The sequence below is a fragment of the Rattus norvegicus genome, chromosome 1, assembly GCF_036323735.1.
Source record: "Rattus norvegicus strain BN/NHsdMcwi chromosome 1, GRCr8, whole genome shotgun sequence".
NCBI classification, from domain to species: Eukaryota; Metazoa; Chordata; class Mammalia; order Rodentia; family Muridae; genus Rattus; species Rattus norvegicus.
The window spans coordinates 51,255,069-51,275,524 of NC_086019.1; the positions used below are offsets into that span (position 1 = coordinate 51,255,069).

Here is a 20,456-nt window from a genome sequence, read left to right on the forward strand (position 1 = left end):
ACTTTATCAGCTGTAATGCAAGCCAGTCTGGAACCACCCCATGATCTCACGTAGAGAAAGAGAAAGGCTCCTTAGCCACCCTCTGAGGTGTAACTTCAGAGCCACTCTAAACAGAGTGTGAGGCCCCGCAACAGACCTGGCTTTGGGGAAGCCCATAGGCATGCTCCCAGTGTGTGGTGTCCTTTTGCTGTCTGTCTGTCTGTCTGTCTGTCTGTCTGTCTGTCTGTCTGTCTGTCTGTCTGTCTACTAACCCCAGCACTTAACACTCCGTGAAACTTTCTTCCTGTTAAACTCAAACCCTGTTCATTCATCCTGAAGCTCTTTTCTGGGGTGAAGTCAAGGATCCTGACCACAGGTTCTCTGGAAGGAAATCCTCGGGTTGCTGCAGGATGTGACCTGGAGCTGTATCTGGGGCCAGCATCTCACTAGGGTTGTGTTAGTCCTGAGATTCACAGGAGAAAAACTAGTTCCACCATTTGAGATGATTCGAAGTGAGCTTTCTTAAATACTGACCAAGACGGACTCTGACAAGGACGATTCCCAGGAATTTCCAGCTGAGTGGCTCGAGATGGTTCGCAGGCGCTTATAAGGGCAAACCTGTAGGCCACTGTCCTTTCCCACGTGGCTTTGCTACAATTCCTGGCATTCCAGGAAGTTACCTGATCCTTTGGCTGGTGGGACTTACAGGTTAATTTCGTCACTACACGCTGAGCATTTGCAAGAGAGCAGGCTTGCACACACACACACACACACACACACACACACACACTACAACCCTCTTGGGAGTACAAATGGAACTAACAGACTTGCCTCCTATCATTCAACACCAGGATGGTGACTTATCAGAGAGGTCTCCAGACACCATGGCATACTCCCCACAAAGGAGACAAAATTCCTAATGAAGACATTTCCAAAGGACTCACTTGAATGCAAACAGGTTAAGAATGGGGAATGGGGGAAAGGGAAAGGGGATGGGTTAAAACTGGAGGGGCATAGCCACCACCACAGATGCACAAGATATAATCTTTCTGTTGAGACAACAACCACACCCATCAGGATCCAGGGTCGACCCACAGCCTCACAGCTTCCGATAACCACAGATGAGGGTGGTAAATGCCACAGCATGTATGTGCATGCTACAGCACGTACATGCATGCCGCCGCACCTGTATACACACCACAGCACATGTATGGAGGCCAGAGGTCAGCTCACAGGCGTCAGGGCTCTTCTGCCCCAGCGTGGGTTCTAAGGACTGAACTGAGGCCTCCAGCCTTGGTGACAAGCACCTTTACCTGCCAAGCCACCTCACTGGCCTCAGTCTGACCTTTAAAAAGGATCAGAGACCAGATGGAGGACCCGGATAAGCAAACAGGCGAAGTAAGGCTGTCTGTCCAGGACACAGACGAAATTTATCAAAGCGAATGCAACCTTTAGCAACTTGGAGGAGAAAATTTTAAACAATTGATTGTCTTGAGTTAGGATTAATATTGCTATGATAAAACACCATGACCAAAAACAAACGGGAAAGGGTTTTTATTTCAGGTCACAATTCCATGTCACTGAGGGAAGTCAGGACGAGAACTCAGTTCCAGGCAGTGGTGGTGCCCGCCTTTAATCCAGCACTCAGAAGACAGAGGCAGGTGGATCTTAGGGTTCCAGGCCAGCCTGGTCTACAGAGTGAGTTCCAGAATAGCCAGGGCTACCCAGGGAAACCCTGTCTCAAAAACCCAAAAAACCCAAAACAAAACAAACCAACCGAACAAACAAAGTAAACAAAAAGAATTCAAGTAAGGGAGGAGCCTGGAGGCAGGAGCTGACACAGAGGCCATGGAGGAGTGCTGATGCTGACATAGGTTGCTCAGCCTGCTCTCTTATAGAACCCAAGACCACCTGTCTACGGTTGGTACAGGTGCCCGTGGAATGAGGCTTCCTACATCATTACTCAATACCCCCTATGGACAGGCCTACACACTAATCTTTTTTTTAAATATTATTTATTTAATGTTTATGTGCACACTGTAGCTCTCTTCAGACACACCAGAAGAGGGCATCAGATCGCATCACAGATGGTTGTGAGCCAGCATGTGGTTGCTGAGATTTGAACTCAGGACCACTAGAAGAGCAGTCAGTGCTCTTAACGGCTGAGCCATCCCTCCGGCCCCTACACACCAATCTTATGGAGGCCTTGTCTCAGTGGTCCTTCCCTTCTCTCTGATAACTCTGGGTTGTGCTGAGTTAACCTAAAACCAGCTAGCACAGCCGAAGAAAAATTCAAGTAGGAATCGTGACACTGGTAAAACAGGAAGTAAAAATTCTGGAAACGGGAGAAGAGATCCATCAAATAACACAGCAAAGCATCATTACCAGGTAAGACCACATGGGAAAAGGAAAATCAGAGATGGAGGGCAAAGTCAGGACAGGAACATTTATGCACATATAAATAAAAACAAGTGTGGCCCAAACGTCTAAGAAATCTAGGGGATATTCCAGAGACCAAAACGTAGACAAAGCGTCTGAGGTAACATCAGAAGGAACAGACAATGCCTTCAGTTACATTGCGGTAGAATTTCCTAAACCCACAGGAAGATGGCCAAACAAAACAGGTGCACAGTGCTCCACAGGCCAGGCTGGAGAAAAAGCCATCCGGATGCTACCACTATGGGTGTGGGCGGTGGAGAGGCTCTGAGGAACAGGGAGGGTAAGAGAACAGGTGTCGTGGAAGCAGACAGGGAGCTGCGGGGATGAGAGGGGGACAGGGCAGGGCAGGAAGGATGTGGGCAGAGTGGAGGAAGATGGGAGGATAAAAAAAAAAACCAGAGAGGAAGAAAATGCTATGACACCCATTAACTTTGCACGCTGCTTAAAAACAAACAAACAAACATATATGCCACAAGCCATTCCCCATGTCACTTACAGATGACAGTATGCACGTGTGTGCATTTGCGTGTGGTAAGCAATCTCGGACTTCCCCACACTCCCATCTGCGTGCATCCCAATTGGCTTAGCTAATCACAGTGTGCAGGCACATGGGCGGCGCTGATCGGCCTCAGAGATACTGAGATGAACCAGCTTGTGTGGAGGCTTTGTAATGGGTCTCTGACTCACACCCTGGCATCGAAGGCTCTGGCTCAGGGCGTGTGCGCACGTGGGCAGGCTTTATTGCACATAGCCGGGTTAAGCCAGGTGAGCAAAATGCTTACTATGATAAAGGGTCTGTGCTTAGCCTGAGAAGTGAGCCAGCAGGAGGACTACCTTCCATAGCTGTTCTGCCAATTTACAATAATGTGCTTTGGAATTGGGGGATGGGGACAGGTGGGGAGGGGCTGGGGGAGAAGAAGAAAAATATTTTTTCCTGTCAGAACATCAATTTCTGATCCTAGGATACATAGGACCTATTGGGTGTGACTGGAAGGCTGACCAAGTACTCTTGAGGACTTCCCTGCAAGGGGACCTGCCAGACTTCTATTAGCATGACGCAAACTTAACACCTGACGGGGTAACAGATTACCCTTAAGGGCATTTCCGTGCCAGAGTGAAGTGAGTTGTTGGGTTCGTCAGTGGCTCACAGGAATGTGAGGGACTAAAGATGGCTCTGACTCGGGATGGGAGAGGGACAAGGGAAGCCAAGAGCAACCCCTGCTTAGCTTCCGTTTGTGTTTTCTTTTTCACGGGCCTTGATGCCTCTTCCTTTAGAGACATGTTGAAATCTGAAGGCCGAGTAGGATGGAGTTAGGTGGGGCCTTTGAGGCAGCCCTCATGAGTGGGATGCACCCCTTCGCAGAGTGGGTGCTCAGGCAGCTCTGTCGCTTTCTAGTACGTGAGAACGGAGACGATTCGGCGGTCTGTGACCTGACTGAGGGTCCTCACCAGACCCCAGCCATGCTGGAGCCCCTATTCCCAATCCCTAGGCTGGGAGGATAAACCTGCATTGTTTATAAACCACACGGTCTCCGGCGCTTTGTCATAGAAACCCCGTCGACTATAATTTGAAGAAATTGGCTTATCAAACAAAGTAGGTATTCATACTAGTTTTAAGTGGGCAGATGGTTTCTCTTGGGTCATAAATATGGAAAGCTCTGATACTCACTCTGGGCTCTAGGCACCATCTGCCCTCCTTCTTGGGAGGCTAGGACAATGACGGGCACACGTCTCCACCACTTGCCCTCAGCTGGCTCTTGACTCGGCCTAACCTTCAGAAACTCTCCAGGACAGGCACAGACACGGACTGCCAGACTCAGTATCTTTTCTGTCCTCACCATCATCCAATTGTTCTGCTGAATCTACCACACGCCTACCTTCTCTTTAGCAAAAGTCACCCCGAAGGTCCTGAAGGGCTCTCCTGTGTTCTCCCGTGTTATAGCCAATCTTTGTTCTTTCCACTCGAAGGTCAGTAGGAGCCACAGAGAGTTTGGGACCCCATTTCTGCTGTTGGTCCCATGACACTGGGGGAAGTTTTCATGCACATGTTAGTAGCATGGATGAAGAATTCCCACAGATGTGGACACATCTTTGCGTTGCATCCTGAACCACTTTCAGTGCCAATGTGGTATCACACACCTTTCTTCCCAGCACTTGGGAGGCAGAGGCAGGTGAATCTCTGAGTTCGAGGCCAGCCTGGTCTACAGAGTGAGTTCTGGGACAGCCAGGGCTACAAAGAGAAACAAAAAAAACAAAGCAAACAAAAACAAAAAGACAAAAAACAATGAAACAAAGTGAAAATCCTTCTGGAATAGTCTCAACCAGAGGCTGGGTGCTTTTAGATAATGCCGGCCCACGCGCTCACACCCTAGAGGTTCGATTCAGTGGCTCTGTACTAGGGTACACAAAGCAGCATCCTTAAACAATGCTACTTGAGTCGTGAGTGGCAAAAGGCTCGGGGTGGTGTTAGTTCTCGTCTTCAGGAGTGCACATCCCGTTTGTGTGGGGAGTAACATTGTGAGTAGGGTGATGCTCCCCTTCCCCCCAGGACAGTCCCGTCATCAGGCTGTAAGGCAAGAACTCCTACTCTGTTGCTAGGAGCAGACAGTCCTGTGACTTAGCACCGTCACAGATCCACACGGAATACGTAGTGTGGCTCGCAGAGGGGCAGCATGACAAGACAGCTAATTAGATAGAAGTGTGTGTGTGTGTGTGTGTGTGTGTGTGTGTGTGTTTGCATGCACATGTATGCACAGTGGAGATAAGCTAAAATGTGAGAAATATATCCTTCTCAGGTATATATATCTTCCTGTATATGCCTCTTTCTATACAAAAAATTCTTTACAAGCACCTATATACCTATACAGGAAGAGGCAGAGTGTCCCATTAGCTCAGCAAGGCCGAGTGTCAGCACGTCAGACAACCTGTGACCCAAAAAGGGAATGGATGCTTTTGTGCGCAACCCTGGGGCCAATTTGAGTGTCTGTATCATGAGGTGTGGCCAGGAGCTGCCGTGGGAGGGCCATGCCCAGCTTTCTTTCTGTTTTTTTAAAATTATTTATTTATTTTATGTATACACTGTAGCCATCTTCAGACACACCAGAAGAGGGCATCAGACCCCACTACAGATGGTTGTGAGCCACCACGTGGTTGCTGGGAATTGAACTCAGGACCTTTGGAGGAGCAGTCAGTGCTTTTAACCACCAAGCCATCTCTCCAACGCCCCCACGCCTGACTTTCAAGCCTAAGGGCCACCCTTAGCTAAATGACCTTGAGCCAAAGACCTGCCCTGAGGCTCCTCACAGCCGCAGAAGTGTGATAACAACACCACTGGCCTCTGTGACTGTTGCTGGGAGGAAGTGAGAGAGAGACACAGAGCTGAGCGAGGAACCAGTGGGCTCTGCCTGCAGACTGCGGCTGTGTTTCCTCCTTTGTGCTGTTGACACCCTCGTTTCTAGTGTATAGAGACAGGGATATTAAGATTGGGAATTTGCAGTGATGGTAAAGACTGTTGAAGCCTTGATGGGTCTTAAGGCCACTTATAGATGCAGGTAAATCGACGCCCCACCCCACCCCACCCCACCCCACCCCCATGAAACTTTTAAAAGCAAATTAGTGGCTTTTCCAGCTCAAAGAAGTGGCTAGGGAACACTGTTAATGTGTGTGTAAGCTATCAGAAGTAGTGAATCCCCACACAAGGGCTCCCCTGCATGTTTTAGAAAATTTCTTTGTGGTTCTGGGTTAGAAGATAAATTGGACAAGTATCTTCTAATCCTAAAAAGGGTCAAAGCCGCCGAGGCATTGTTGAGATGCTTGGCATACTCCAGGAAGGTTCTCTTCCGGTGAGCGGCAGCTTTTAAATTCCACCTTCCTTACTGTAATCCAATGCCTCGCGACACTCACTTGTCAAGGAGACTGAAACTTCCCCTCCTCACAGCCCTCCGCAGTGTGCAGTCAAACTGCGACTGAGGCTGCAGGCGGCTGCTGTGAGTATCTCGCCCCCTGGTGGTCAGCAGTGGAACCGCATCGTTCAGGAACGGAGCTGATCAAAAATGGTGCTAGCCTTGTTTATTTTTACAGTGAGTTCTCATTATTGTTTTGGAAGAACGAGTGCATGTTACATTTTGGATTAAAAAAATCAGAGTGGGGGGATTTATAGTTTCTGCCTGAGGACTGACGGACGTAATGCTACACTCTGTGTTCCAGATTCCCAGAAACACACTTTACAACACGATTTACAACAGCACTTTTGGTGATGAAGACATTAGCTATTCTTTCTGTATTGGTGGGACGCGTACAAAAGCCGCAGGAGAGTTGAGACTAGGGCCTACATGGGCATATTAAAATCACATCAGGGACTCCCTGGGAGCCCCCGGGTCAGGGAAACGAACCAGCTAGCTATCATCAGAGATGCTCCCCCACCCTGCAGCAGATGGGAACAAACACAGAGACCCACAGCCAGGCGATACGCAGAGAGTGAGAGACCTTGGAATACTCAGCCCTAAAAGGAATGTCTCCATCACCCGCCTCCCCCCTTAGTTCAGACAACTACACAGAGAAGGTGGAAAGAGTGCGGAAAGCCAGGGCTTCCGAGACCCACCAGGGCTGGTGCACACACGGACTTAGAGACAGAAGCAGCACCCACAGAGGCTGCACTGGTCTGTACCGGAATGAGTCCTAGAGCTGAGAGAAGCAGACACAGGCTCCCATTGCCTTGTCCAGAAGCTATCTCCAACTGACAAACGAGAAATCCGATCTTTTCAAGGCAGTCTCACTGGGGAAACGAACCGCTCTTAAGGGTAGGCCACCCACGCCCCGTAGTAGATAGCCAACAGAAAACCACGTCAGCCGCAACTTTGGTGGTTCTTTGCCTCCTAATGTTAAGTTGGGCATTCAAAACAAAACAAAACAAAACAAAACAAAACAAAACAAAACAAAACGGGGCTGGGGATTTAGCTCAGTGGTAGAGCGCTTACCTAGGAAGCGCAAGGCCCTGGGTTCGGTCCCCAGCTCCGAAAAAAAGAACCAAAAAACAAAACAAAACAAAAAAACCCAAACAACTTTACAGGTCTTTTATGTATATATTGTGACCTCGTTTTCTGTTTGTTTTTGTTTTTTAAAATGGGGTTCCTGTGTGAACTTGTGTGTCTCTGTGTCTATATGTTTCTCAGGTTTTTCCTTTGGTTCTTTTTCTTGTTATTTTGTCCTATTCCGATCTGTTTGTTTTTTATTTATCTGATTTTATTTTATTATCATTCTTTTTTGTTTGTTTGTTTGTTTTTCGGAGCTGGGGACCGAACCCAGGGCCTTGCGTTTGCTAGGCAAGCGCTCTACCACTGAGCTAAATCCCCAACCCCTATTATCATTCTTTAGATGCCTGTTTGTTTTCTAAGACTGACAGAGAGGGTTCAGATCTGGGTGGGAGGAGAGAGGCAGGACGGAACTGGGGGGAGTAGGGGGAGGGGGAGACCAAAATTAGAATATGATGTGTGAAATAAAAATCTATTTTCATTCAATAAAAGGAAAAAAATTAAACCTGTCTGGCGAGTGAAGTCCAAGAATGGATGGATCAGGCATGCATGCCAGGCCAAGGTAAAGGTAAGTAAGTCCTCACCTCCACCCCATACAGTGGTGGATACGGGCCCCAGGGCTGCCTACCCTCTAACACCCAGAGTAGGCATTAAGGACCGCCGGACAGAGAGCTCTCTACTATCCTTGGGGCTTCATCGCCCCTCGGTGCCCCATGTTTACGTAGCCTGCTTACCTGTGCTCTGCCTGTCCTGCTTGCCCGTGTGGACTACACGCAGTCCTTTCCTTTCATCCCTGCAGCTGACTTCTTTGTGCTCGAGTTTGACTCTCCGGCAGCCTGCCTACAGCAGCAGTGTCTACAGCAGGCTTGAGGTTGTTATCTTATCAATACAGCAAGCTCTCCACCCCACTCCAGTAACCAGAACTCCCCACACAGCCTCTTAAACTCAGTCTGTAAGCCATGTGTATTCATGTACTTGGAGATAGGTAGATTTCCTGCGTGCTGTGTGATGCAAGTTCCCGTTAGAAATTAAGTTAAGATCCTAAACCGGGCATGGTGGCACACACCTTTCATACCAGCGCTCAGGAGGCAGAGGCAGGGGGATGTCTGTGAGTTAGTCTACAGAGCAAGTTCAAGACAGCCAGAGCTACACAGTGAGACCCTGTTATAAAAACAAAACAAAAGCCAGGCGGTGCACTCCTTTCATTCCAGCACTGGGGGGGGCAGAGGCAGGCGGGCCTCTGAGTTCCTTTGAGGTCAGCCTGATCTGCAGAGTGAGTTCTAGGATAGCCATGGCTACACAGAGAAACCATGTCTTGAAGAACAAACAAACAAACAAACAACAATAAACAAATGAGTTTATGGTATTATTAGGGGCAAAATGCTGCTAATGAAACCATGGTGCCTTGTGAAGTTATTGTTACTCTGTCAATTGTGACATTGTGAAAAGTTGCATTCATGCTTGGTTATGTTCCTGGCATAGAATTAATAGCCGGGACAGGTTGGTGAGCCTCTTTATGTCTGTAGCTGAGCCCAGCTTCCCTGGAACGATGCAGTCAATGATCAGGAACACATCCGTGTAGCTGTTGTCCCACCAGCCCTGGTTTTAAGAAGTCTAGGAATAAAAGGGTAGTGATAACCAAAATCCAGTTTTTAACTTTCAAACGTATACATGGGGTAAGAATCAAACTAGGGAATTTGAGTTCTGGCTTGCTGGAAACCAGCATTTCCCTTAAGGATTTAGCGCCCCCTGGTGGCCAGAGGTGCTCTGCAGTCACTCTGAAGAGGAATGCCAGGGCATGTGTTTGTGTGTGTGTGTGTGTGTGTGTGTGTGTGTGTGTGTGTGTGTGTTTGTGTGTCTCTGTGTGTGTCTGTGTGTGTGTAGTGAGTAAGTGAATGTATATGTAGAGTACATATTTGTGTAGGAGCTATGGGTGTGGTTCGCATGTGTGTGGTGTATAGAGTGGGCTGTGTGGATGATATGAGGTATGTTATGCATATTATGTGTGTGATATCAATTATTTATGTGTGTGGTATTATTAAGATCAGGCTGTGTCCTGACGTAAGCCACTCCATATTGTTTGAAGCACTGGATCTTTAAGACTGTGCCTTGCCGGGGTTGGAGAGATGGCTCAGCGGTTAAGAGCACCCGACTGGGGGCTGGGGATTTAGCTCAGTGGTAGAGCGCTTACCTAGGAAGCGCAAGGCCCTGGGCTCGGTCCCCAGCTCCGAAAAAAAGAACCAAAAAAAAAAAAAAAAAAAAGCAAGAGCACCCGACTGCTCTTCCAGAGGTCATGAGTTCAACCACATAGTGGCCACAACCATCTGCTAAGAGATCCGATGCCCTCTTCTGGTGTATCTGAACACAGTTATAGTGTACTTATATATAATAAATGAATAATAATAATAATAATAAAAGACTGTGCCTTGCCTTGAGAGATGTTTTATGAGCAGCTTCTGACAGCAGTTTGAGGGGAGAGTGTCATTGTACTCCTGGGTGGACTCTCAGAGACCGATATCTGTCTGGTGCCACCCGTGTGACAATCTGACTTATTCCAGGTAGTAGAAAAGTGCGGTAGCCTAGGCATTTAAGAGGGTGATTTGAGACTGCAGAAGCACATGGGTATATTACAGTTGGATCAAGGAAACCAGGCCCAAGAACTCACTGGACACATCAGGCCAGGGGAAGGGTGTGGGTCCCTCACCTCCACGGTTACTGGTGTCTCTGTGACAGGGGCCGCCAACTGATCAGTCACCTGACACCCAGTGTGGACCAGCAAACAGGATTCCCATCATCCCTCTGGTTCATCTCCATGCCACCGCCCACTCAGTGGTCACCTGCCCAGTGCTCTTCCCTCCTCAGGACCTCGTCCAGTCACCTCCTCTTTACTTCTGCAGTGAGCTCACCTCTACAGCTCTGACTTCAACCCTGGCTCCGCAGTGGCTGATTCTACAGCGGCTGCTTCTTCTGCAGATGGCGTATCAATACAGGATCGGTTTACACTTCTACCACCCTGCTTCAGAAAACCCTTATGCTTCCGCTGGAGCCTTTGAAACTTTTGTGCGCATTCCGTGACCAGCGTATATGTATAATATAATATCTCTCTGAAAGACCTATAGGCAGTGTGATGTGTGCTCGCAGTATTAGCGATCAGGGTGGGAATGAAAGCGCCTGTGCTGACCACTGACAGAATATCAATGGAACAATGAAAACACAATGTTTATTTGCAAACTGCTGATCCTGTGACCACTGTGCCTTGTGTATTTATTGTTATTCAACAAATTCTGACACTGTAGAAAGACACTAGCATTTTCCTCTCTATTTCTGAAAAAGCGTTCCCATGACAGGTCAATCCATGATATATAGAGTGCATGTGGTGTGGTATATATGTTTTGTGTAGTATGTGGGACGTGTCCATACGATTTGCTTTATGTGGTAGAACATGTGTAGGATGTGTGTTCTGTTTGTCTGTAATGTATGCGGTACTCAGTAGTGTGTATGTGTATGACTGTGTTTGTAAGTGTGTGTGCATGTACATGTGCACGTTGCTTGTGTATGTGAATATTCATGTATGTGTGTGTATGTGTGACTGTGTGTAGTGTTCCTGTGTGCACACGTGCGTGCATGTGTACTTGCAGTGTGTGTGTATGACTTGTGTAATGTTTGAAAGTATGTGTTTCCATGTATGTGTGTATGTGAGTGCACATGTATCTGTGTATGTGACTGTGTGTAGTGTTGGTAAACACAAAGGGAAGACCATGAATAAGAAACTAGGAGAGGGCTGGAGGGATGGCTCAGCGGTTACAAGCACTGCTTACTCTTCCAGAAGTTCTGAGTCCAATCAGCAACCACATGATGGCTCACAACCATCTGTAATGGGATCTGATGCCCTCTTCTGGTGTGTCTGAAGACAGATACAGTGTACACATACACATTAAACAAACAAACAAACAAATCTTTTAAAAGAAGAAAGAAAAAGGAAACTAGGAGAAAGAACCTATCTGCAGTAGGGAGCTTTACACTTTTAGTCCATGAATCCCCACTGCTAGCCTGGGACGCAGTAGCCCAATACCATGGACTTGTATCCAGATGCCCTGTGATCCCAGCTTTGGACTAGGACTGAACTTTGACCTACCAGGACAACCCGACTGGTACAACCCTTATTTACATAGCAGAGACTTCATACCTGGACATTCGTGTTTCCCCAAACATCTTAGAAACGTAGAGATTCAGATGATGAGTTAAGGCATTGGCTAGAGATTTACAGGATTCTAGCGAGGCAGGGAAACTTTGGGGATTATGAGAAGGGGGAAAGATCCCTTCACCCTGGAACTTGGTTAAAGCCTCTCAGCAGCAGGGCAGCAAGAATTCTGGGAAATTGCTGACAGCTCAAGGTCATCATTTCCTAGTCACAAACATGCAATTTTCTAGGGCGCTCACCAGAAATATCCGAGAGGCCGGATATGTACCAACTGCCCTGTGCAGCCCAGTGGTTCTGGGTTTCCTCCATCAGGTTACAATTCCATCCAAGGCCTCTCTGGAGCAACCGCACTCATTCTACTTGCCAGGTGGGGGAGGGGTTCTCAAAAAGCCCTTGGAGATATAATCGCAAAGTCAACAAAATGGTACATGGGTTAATGCCAACACAGTGATTGCTACTCTCCCTCGAAGAGCCCATGCCCACATTTAGGTAGGTCTTTTTGTGCGTTTTCTTTAAAGAGCCCGTACCCACACACTCAGGTGTACCTTAACTTCTTTCCCAGAGCACCCCCTTTCTCCTAACCCTCATACTTAAGCCCTATATAGCAATATCTTCAATAAAATCTCCAAGTTTGCATCATCATAAACTCCCTTCTCTTGTTAGTCTTTCTGAGGCTGAACCCACAAATCCTGGTTTGGCTTGAGCTGGGGAATGGCTTGGGCTGCTGACAGTGGCAACGTGGAGCTGTGTCTGTCCCCTCACTAGCGACACTAAGACTCTTAGAGTCCAACCCCCTTTTGGGGAGCTCTGTTTTCAGAGGAGGCTTTCCCAAGTCTTCCTCCGGATGGGGACTCGAGAAAGGTGTTTGGAAAGGAGTTGACTTCTGGTTGGAGCTCAGGTAAGATAGTAAGGCACAACGATTAGAAGTTTTATTCAGGCAAGATCTCAGAGGTGGGGGGAAGCCACACGACAGACCATGGTGGGGGCTTGGTGTTGTTCTTCGAATAGTCAGATTGTCCCAGCAAAAGGGATGAGGGAGCCTGCTTCTTTCTGGGCCAGCAGGCAGCTGTTAAGCGTGTTAAAGTTTAATACTAATAGCAAGAAGTTCTTACTGCAATCACCCCTGGGAACAGAGAACTGTCAGTCAAGGAGCTAGGTGGTACCTTTAAGCCAGTGCCACTGTTCTGAATACTTCCTGGAGGGGAGGCCTTGAGGTACACAACCACTGCTGCCTGTGTTGAAGTGCCCACGGCTCCCGAAGGTGCGGCCTCAGCTACAATGGTTTCAACCGCTTTACACTGGAATTTTGCCATCAGCAGCCTTAGTGACCTCTTAGTGACCCAGTAGCCTTAGCCAAAGGGACCAGAGGGGAGCCTTTCCCCAGATAACTTAGTAGGAGGACAATTGTAACCGGTACACAAGGGACAGTTTCATGATTGGTGTAAACACAATCATTTGCACTGTCCTGTGGCTGGTGTAAATGTCCCTTTTCTGGTGTAACAGGCTATTTGATTCACATCTGTGAGGCAGCTGGGAGAGACCCTCTTGTGCTGTTTGCCTGGCATTTCAAAGAAAGCCTGAAAGAGGCCTGTTTGTCTTTGATCTGTACTTGCTTTATTCTCGAGAACCATCTTTAGTTGAGTGTGCTGAACTGGTCACACACACACACACACACACACACACACACACACACACACACACACACAGAGACTGGCTGGAGCTGTGGAATGGGCACAGAGGAAGATCCATGAAGGAAGAGCCATGAGGAAGAGCCATGAGAGAGGCAGTGGAGTCAATGCAGGGGAGCTGCAGGGGCCAGCACCAGAAGACAGTAGCTGCAGCAGGTACAGCATCAAGAAGATTCTGAAATTTAGCAATCCCTTTTATCTATCTATTTTTTTTATATGAGTGCACTGTAGCTGTCTTCAGATGCACCAGGTGGTTGTGAGCCACCATGCAGTTGCTGGGAATTGAACTCGGGACCTTCGGAAGAGCAGTCAGTGCTCTTAACCACTGAGCCATCTCTCCAGCCCCGAAGATTTTGGAAGAGTAAAGTAGCAGTAGTCGTGACCGTGGCCAAAGTAGTGGGTGGCAGCCATAGAGTTCCAGAGAGTGGCTGGGAAGAAAAGTGCATGAGAGAAGATGAGAGAGAACAGGGAGCTGAGACTGAGGAAAGAGGACTGCAAAGAGCCTTAGAGGAGAAACTGCGAGGTTTCGAGGTTTCGTCAAGAGTCCCCAGAGAGCTGCTGGACCTTAAGAGCCATGGAGCTAGATGCCAAACCCAAGGACTACAACAGACATAGCTATCGAGGGCTGAGTCCCGATATTTAGGTTGGGAATATGTAACATAAGCTGCAGGATTTATTAAAAAGAGCGAGGGATCCTGATGTCCTGGGTCTACCCGAGAACCGTAACACAGTCATTGTAGGGTTAAAGGTCCACAAGAGCTGGAACACTAGAGGGCGCCACTCGCCACAGCTCCCAGTTGCCTGGGGCCATCGGTATTGCCAGAAGTTAAAGATCATGAAGGCTGGTAAGGAAGTACCCGAGAAGCTTCCTTCGCATTGCCTACCCACGGTTCCTATCTGGGATCCAGCAGAAGAACCAGCTGGCTGATTAAGAATGCCAAGAGAGAAGAACAACTTCTCAAGTCAGCCTGAAGAGGGAGAGAATTTATGAACCCGAGTCTGTTCTGAAACGCTCTCCCAGGGTAGACGAGGCCAGACAGAATCTGTGAAAATCTGTCTCTGGTTCAGAGGTGTTGGGAAGTGGGACCTTTAAGAGAGATTAATGTCTTCGTTGTGTGACTAGATAGTTCCCAGGCAGCAGGTTGTTACAAAGCAGGTCAGTTCCTTCTCTCCCCTCTTCGTTGGCCTGCTTGCCTTCTACTTCCTGCTTAACTGCTGTGAGGCCCTGAGCAGAAGCCTTAGTGGACCATGGTACATGCTTAGACTTCCTAAGCCACGAGCCAGAAGAAAACCCTTTTTAAAAGCTGGGTGGTGGTGGCACATGTCTTAAGTCCCAGCTCAGGGGCAGGGGCATGGGCAGGTGCTGGTGGCTGGGGAGGGGTGGGTGTGGGGAAAGAGGGCAGGGGGCAGGTGCCGAGGGGCAGAGGGCAGATGGCAGGGATAAGATCTTTGTTAGTTTGTGGCCAGCCTGGTCTACAAAGAGAGTTCCATGACAACCAGGGCTGTAACATAGAGAAACTCTGTTTTGAAAACCACCCTCCCCTCAAACAGAAACCTCTTTCTTCATAAATCACTTAGTCTCAGTTATTTTGTTACAGCAGCTCTTTCTGCTACAATTTAGCAGAATAGGTTATTTATGACTTGTTCTCTGTTGCTCTGAAGAACAGCTGGACTAGGTAATTTACAAAAGAAGAGGTTTGCCTGGGCACAGTGTGATTCTGTTTGCCCTTCTAGCCATCTTTCATAGCGCCTGACATTTTTAGCATCCAGCCTTAAACAACCCAAGCCCCACGGTTTTATCATTTTGCGGTATACTCTATGACTTGTAAAATACTTCACATACCTTCTCATTTCATTATTTATAGTTCAGTAGATCTTACTGGCCCCATGTGGCAGAGAAGGAAAAAGCTGTAAGCATTTGAGTGACTTGCCTGCAAGCGAAAGAAAGAGATCAAACTGCTTCCTCTGATGGCCAGCCTACGGCCGTTTCTGCTTCCGAGCAAACCTTTCCAGGCTGGCTAAGTGCTTTGTAAATGCACCGTGGAGAGTCTGGTGCTGTCCTCAGCGGTTATTTAGCTCCCATGGACGAGATGGAGGGGCGATCCAGGAGGATACGCCAGCTTTAATGGAGATCTATTGCCACCATTCTGCTCTGTCTGTGAATCAGTTAGGCCGTGTCCAGAGCGGAGGACTCAGGAAGGAGGAGTGCCAATAAAGCTGTTTTACTTAAGGCAACAGGTGACTTAGTAAATACACTCCCAGATCACGGGGACAGGAGAAGTCATTCACTTGGGGGACATAGTTGGGTGGGTGCAGATAGTGGTAAGGTCACTCCTTTGGAGACAGGCCATCTTATACTTTGCTTATTGGCTCCAGGATAGCTCCCTCCTCCAAGAAGCCCTATGCAATCTACTTCTGAAGTCCCTGGACACCTCTGTGGGGAAGTCTACACTGTAATTGTGGCTTCCTCTAAAGTCTGCCTCTGTTGTTTTCTGGTGATGTTAGAATCGAGCATCCTCATGGTGTGCTCGCTTCTCTCAGCCTGACTTCTGGTTCCTTGTCACTTTGTGGGTTTTTCCCTAGAGCCCACCATATCTCTGTCTTCCCCACTGTGTTCACAAGCTGCCATGTGCCTCTGTCTTCTCACACACACACAGCCTCACCTCACCTTGGGACTGAGACTGGGGTTTCTTAGTTCCTAGGAGTACTAGATGCTGATGGGTCTAGGCTGACATGAAATCCAGGATTGTTCCCAGTCACAAGCACTGTCTCCTTCTGTCAAGCCACACTCCTGGGTATGATGGGTGGCTCACAGTGGAGGGTTTGCTTTCAGAGCCCTTGCTATGAGGCAAGGCAACTTTCATGAGCCTGGGTCTGGGCATAGAGCAGAGTGCTTGCCTAGCATTCAGGAAGTCCTGGGTTCCTAGTGAGCACTGTCCTGGGATCTCTCAGTTTTGAAGCTCCCCTGAGCCTTCTGCAGCAACCGCACTGCAGTTCAATTTCTCAGTCTAACACGTAAATGACAAAGAATCCAGGCTTCTGGGTTGGGTTCTCTTAGCATGTGAGAACTATTAGCAGCATATTGTTGCTGTGTAGTGACAAAGCTCTCATCTTACTGCTGCGGTTGCCTCAGGAAAGCTCACTGAAGTGGGACCAAAGTGGTCAGTAACCAAGGCTATCCAAGGCCAGCTATCCATCTGGGTTCTCTCTCTCTCTCTCTCTCTCTCTCTCTCTCTCTCTCTCTCTCTCTCTCTCTCTCCTTAAAGGAAAGATCTAGGTGCGTGCTGACTTATGAGCGTCACCGTGTAGCAGCTCATTCATAGCTAATGTCTCCTTGCCCATGTGCCTTCCCTGTAGAGCTCCTTGACTTACCCTGAGTCTTGCATATTTTCCCTGTCCATCCTACCAACCTACCAACGGGTCCCCTGCTTATGAATCTGCACATACTCTCTACGCAGGCCCTTTTCTTTCCCCACAAAATGTATACTTAACACATCTCTCTTTATCCAGTCAGTGCTATAGCAAAAGACCACAAGCTGAGTGGCTTATAAAGAATAAAAGTTTGTTTCTCAGTTTGAGAGTCTGGGAGTCAGAGGTCAGAGTACCTGGTGACAATCTGCTTCCCGGCTTCCCAATGAGACCTCCTCATTACATCCTCTAAGGGAGAGAAGCAAAGCTGTGTTCTATGGGCTCCATTATAAGTACACTAATCCCATTCTTCAGAGCTTCATGGTCTGGTCACCTCCCAAAGGTCCCTCCAACATAGGAGACCTGAGGGAACACACACATTCAGACCATAGCCTGTACATGACCCAAAGTGCAAGTTATCTAGAGGATTCCCCCTCGCCCTCTCAGGGACGACTTCTCCTTCTTGTTGGCACAGTCAAACAAGGTCATGTTCCCAGGCCTAGGAATGGACTCCTATCCTACTTCTCCAAATGCTTTCAGAACTGTCTGTTAACTGGTAAGGAACTAGAACTTGCTGTTACCTAAACTAAGGTGCATAAGTTATAAAAGAATATAACCAATAACCAATTGCCTGCTATTCTGTTGTGCCCTAACAGACTAGATGCAGCTGAGCCACTCCTTTGTCCCCTTGTCACTCTGAGCTCCTGGCCTAATGTCTTGGAGAATGAATTAAGGACCTTGAAGCCAGGTGTCGTGGATACAGCCCAGTCTCCTGTGGGTACTCCCTTACTTAACCCGTCATGTCAAAATACAACTGGATAGCAGTGTGGCTTCCCCCAGTGTCCCTTGCTTTGTGTTCCCGTCCTTTCAATCTCCTTTTGGGGACATGACTCAGAACCTGAACTGGCCGCCTTCTTAAGCGCTAAGCTTTTGTTCTTAAAGCCTCTGTCTCTAAAGTGAGTTTTCTCAGCTTCCATCCTGAGCCCAACACTATGTCTCCAACAAATAACAAATTTGGTTTAGAAATAGGGGTACACACAGGAACAACCCTTCTTATCGTTTAATCAGCACTCAGTGATGCATCTGGAAATATGTGCTCTCTCTCCCTGCGCAGCTTGGCCTCATAGATACTGAACTCCTAGTTTCCACAACATGTCCACATGTACTCATTGGGGTTGGGGGACACCATTATATGAGAATACAGCAAGTGTCCAGCAAACTTTGCTATCGCAGTCATCTGGTCATTCAATGCCCCATTTGCTAATCAACCAGCATACAAGGCATCATGGGTCTAGACAGGACAATGGAGCATCCAGAGGAGGAAGGGATGCAGTTATGTAGTGGGTATCTAACAGGAAGGGAACCTTTGACACCCAGGTGGCCCATCAGCCAGATCTGCTCGACCTGATGGGCCCACCTGCCACTGGACAGAAACTTTAAAATCTGTGAGTTCAAGTAACCTTCTCTCTTTATATGTTACTTCTCTCTGGCATTTTGTTGTAGTGACAGGGAGCTGACTAACGAAGGCCCATGTTTCTGCACACATTGTTGGCACTGTGTGGCTGTGTAGAAGTCATCCCATTGGAATAACTTCCACCTCTGGGGCGAGCCGTATATGTAGAGGGTGGTTCTGATGCTTTGATTGGGAATCTGTGTTTACTGATGCTGAAGATTCTTGTCTCCAATTGGTTTTTGATCTATCAATAAAGACAGCAGTAGCCAATGGCTGAGCATGGGGTGGGACACGGAAAGTTACATGGGTAGGGTGCAGAGAGAATTGAGGGGGACTCAGGAGAGAAGAAGGGGATGAGGGTAGTAACAGGAAAAAGGCCAGGCTGGAGAGATGGCTCAGCGGTTAAGAGCACTGCCTGCCCTTCCAGAGGTCCTGAGTTCAAATCCCAGCTACCACATGGTGGCTCACAGCCATCTGTAATGAGATCTGAGGCCCTCTTCTGGTGTGTCTGAAGACAGCTACAGTGTACTCATATACATAAAATAAATAAATTTAAAAAAAAAAGAAAAAAGAAAAGAAAAAGGCCAAACAGCCATGTGAGTTTTTGGATAAGTAGCATCTAGGTGACAGGGCCTAGGGTAGCAGGGCAAGGTTTAGGAGTGCCTAGTCATTGAGTTAGCTAAGGCATTTTAAGAATAACTGGTGTGTATGTATGTTTTCTATTCATGGTTCTGAGATAGCTTCTGGGTGGGTATGTGTACAACTTGTTGGGAACTTAAAGCAATGTAAAACTACCTGCTACAGATGGCTCCAATGTGGTAGGTGGGGACCCACTTTTAAAATTATTTAGAAATTCTGGGATAGAATACAAACATACAAATGATATAAGTCTGGGGGGGGTGGGGAGATGGTTTCTCAGTGAGTGGAAATGAGTCAGTGATTCCAGCTTGCAAAACTAAAAAGCAAAGGAACACAGTTGCTGAGAGAGAGAGAGAGCTTAAGCCAAGAGGATGGGAACTCCTGCTGTGCAAACAGGCTGACTGGATCCCTGATTCCTGAGGGAAGAGACAGTGAGAAGCAAACAATAAAGCTGCCTGCCTCCAGCCACCAGATAAACAAAAGATAGAGACATACAAATCTGGTTTAGTTGCTTTTAAGAATGGAAGGGAATATATAGATTTTGCCTGAGCCAAGTGGGGATTTCTTTACGCAGTTTGATACAAAGAGTTTATGATGAGATGCAGAGAGTCAAATGGTAGACACAACAGATATTAAACTCTACATAAGAGAGAAGTTAGGGGAAATGAATGAACAAGTGCTTTAAATATATGTAAAAGTCTTGCTAGGACAATTTCTTGGAATCTTTGAACATGGTTGACACGGGATTTCTGGGATTGTCTGCCTAGTATGATTAAAAATTAGAGCCAGTAAATAGGCTTATACAGTGAATAGAATGGATTTAATTAAAGTTAAATACAGAGACATATAAATATTGAGGCTTTTGATCTTAAAAACAAAATTAGGTTGCAAGCAGGAGGTAGAGAGCCTACTCTATTTCAGACAGTAGAAACTTAGGCCTTGAGAATTATATATAGAGAAAGGGAAATACTGCAATGTGTACCCACAGAGATATTAATCTCCAAAGTAGGGAGGATTCAAGTTTACACAGATGTATCTATAATTTAGGCTTTGATATCATGAAGTTTGGGGCAGGAGACAGTAGAAGCACTGTCTCAGCAGATAGTATTTACTTAGATGGCTTTAATTGCTTTGAGTTATTTTGATTATCAGAATGAACGTGGTTATTAGTTTGGTGGTTATGTTAAAGTTCCTCATGGAGAGAGGTCAAGCTACACCCTTAATGAATTCTGATTATTGGACCAAAGATATGATATTTTTGGAGAGAGGCTCTGCATTTGTGTTGATAGGAAAGGAGAATAGGCTCTGGGCTCTTGTAGAGTGTATGGATCAGATATGATAGGGAAAGGCTATCTGAAGATCTCAAAAAAATTTCAAGAATATCAAACCAGAGAGGTAAATCGATCTGCTGATTCCTTGACATGGGAGCAGGCCCAGGAACCGGCTTAGACATAAAAATGTCTCTAGCCCAAACTTCAGCTAAAATGAGATAATGGGTCTTATTGGTTATAGAATCCCTAAGATTCTTCGTTCCCTCCTTCATATGGCATGAATGAAGATTTATTACCTATGGTTATTGATAAAATTAACTCATATAAAAGACGGTTGTCTTTCACTTG

General features: G+C 47.2%; 1 protein-coding gene and 1 long non-coding RNA gene across 14 annotated transcripts in view; one reads left to right on the forward strand and one right to left on the reverse strand.

Annotated features, from left to right (window-relative positions):
- Positions 1-20,456, reverse strand: part of Prkn (parkin RBR E3 ubiquitin protein ligase) — a 1,193,833-nt gene that overhangs the window by 18,659 nt on the left and 1,154,718 nt on the right.
- LOC134482715 (uncharacterized) lies at positions 6,961-10,564 on the forward strand. The gene is made up of 3 exons (XR_010059186.1): positions 6,961-7,217; positions 7,941-8,016; positions 10,182-10,564. It is a non-coding gene; the product is annotated as an uncharacterized LOC134482715 (long non-coding RNA).